Genomic DNA, 1,993 nt, shown 5'->3' with positions numbered 1-1,993 from the left:
GTAAGATAATCCAGGATTTATGTTTGATATGAGGTCCTGGGTAACAGAGTTGGGGTGGGCCAAAGAACAAAGCTCTGGGCTCTGAACGTGCTCCACCCTAGTCCACACAGTCTACCTGTCTCCCGTAGTCTAGAGGCTGCCCATTGGTACTGTGGTTTGAGCAGAATTACAGAAAAGCCACAGGACATGTACTAAATAGATATTGATTTTTCTAGACTTTGTAGTGAGTCTGCATTGTTACTATTTAGAGAGGCAGTAAAACATAATGATTAAGAACATGGGTTCTGGAATTAGACCTCCTGGGTTTGACTCTCAGCTCAGCCTTTGCTTCTTGGGCAGTTACTTGAGTTCTCTGTGCCACAATTTCCTTATTTGTAAAATAGTTGCAGTGTTGTAATAATACCTACCTCATAGGATTGTTGGGAGGATTAAATGAGTTAATACATGTAAGTGCTTAGAAAAGTACCTGACGTAAAGCTCTCACTAAATGCTAGATAGTAATAATATTATTTTTAATTAGAATGGGTTACCATGTGGCTTTCCTTAAAACCCTTGGAAATAAGATGAATGAGATTCCATTCTGTGAATTAAACTTTTTCGATTAAATGCACCATGAGTCAAAAAAAGATACGTAACAGCAGTTTAAAGAAATAGGATTTGTTCTCAGGTCAGCAGGATTAGATTGTAGCTTGATGAAAGATATGAACATCTAGAGAAAATAGAAGCTAGTCATGACAGGAGTTGGTTATAGAGGTCTGCGTTGTCTCTTACAGTCTAGGCCCACCCAAACACTGCCCAGGGAACAATAGCCCTTGTACATATTCCACCATTTCATTCCAAGTGACAGATGTCTATTACCGCTACAAAAGCACAATCCGATAGCACTAGACATTTGAGTCACGTAATGAACTCCTTTACTCCACAGAGCAATCTTCTGATTATAATTTGGCTCATCATGTAGTTTGTCTACATGGAGAGGCTGTGTAGGCTGCATAACTTGAATATTTGCTTGCATATCCAGTTATTAGTCTTGTTGGAAATCAGTACATTAGCTTTCTGCCTTTACGTGTCAATCTTGGGAGTTTTGTTAATCCAAGTCTGCCCCTAATTAATGAATCCATTCTCTTTTCACAGACTAAGTAGGTAGTTGAGCCTACAGGGCTGAGAGCCAAACCCTAGACCATAGTGGATTCACCAAGGTAATGCTACCCGCCTTTCACCCTCATTAGTGTTTTGGGATATACCTTGATGTCTTTTTCAGTTCACTGTATCACTACCTGCTTTAGTTCATTGGCTCCTATTTTCTTTATTTGTAATTTGTATACGTGTGGTGGCAGTGATATTCTTCGATATCACCATTGCTGAAGCAAGGTGGAGCATCCCAACTTTTTATCTCCTTCAATCCCTGGGCCAACCTGACATTACCAAGAATCCATTGTGTAGCGAGCAAGAAGACCTGATCACTGCACTATTGCTTTGCTATATGGCTCCTTATAGCAGACAGAGCTAAAGGAACCTGAAAGATGAACTAGTTCATATCTCTTATTTTAGAGATGAGGAAACAGAGATTACTTGCCTTAGGCCATGTATCTTCATGCTGTCTTAACAGTCTCTTGTCTAAGGTTTGACTACATTGGCCTAGAAATGATATCTAACCAGTATAAAAGTTTAACTGCCAAAGTCACTTTTCCTTCCTATAATTAGGCAACATTTCTTCTTTTATTATATACCATTGATATCCAAGTTCACATTCAAAATATAAGTTCTTCATAGATTTCAGACTGTGTATCTAACTGGATCCTTTGTAGCCTAATTGATGTTGTGGTCTGTCTGACATGGCAACAAATTGGACCTTTTAAAATAATGATCAGAAATGCTGAATGTGTTAGTCTGTTTTTGTGTTGCTTACAACAGAATCCCTGAAACTGGGTGACTTATAAAGAAGAGAGGTTTATTTGGCTTACAATTCTGGGACAGCTGCATCTGGCATGGG

The sequence above is a fragment of the Galeopterus variegatus genome, unplaced genomic scaffold (genome assembly GCF_000696425.1).
Source record: "Galeopterus variegatus unplaced genomic scaffold, G_variegatus-3.0.2 Scaffold358, whole genome shotgun sequence".
Lineage (NCBI taxonomy): Eukaryota > Metazoa > Chordata > Mammalia > Dermoptera > Cynocephalidae > Galeopterus > Galeopterus variegatus.
This window is presented reverse-complemented; position numbering follows the sequence as displayed.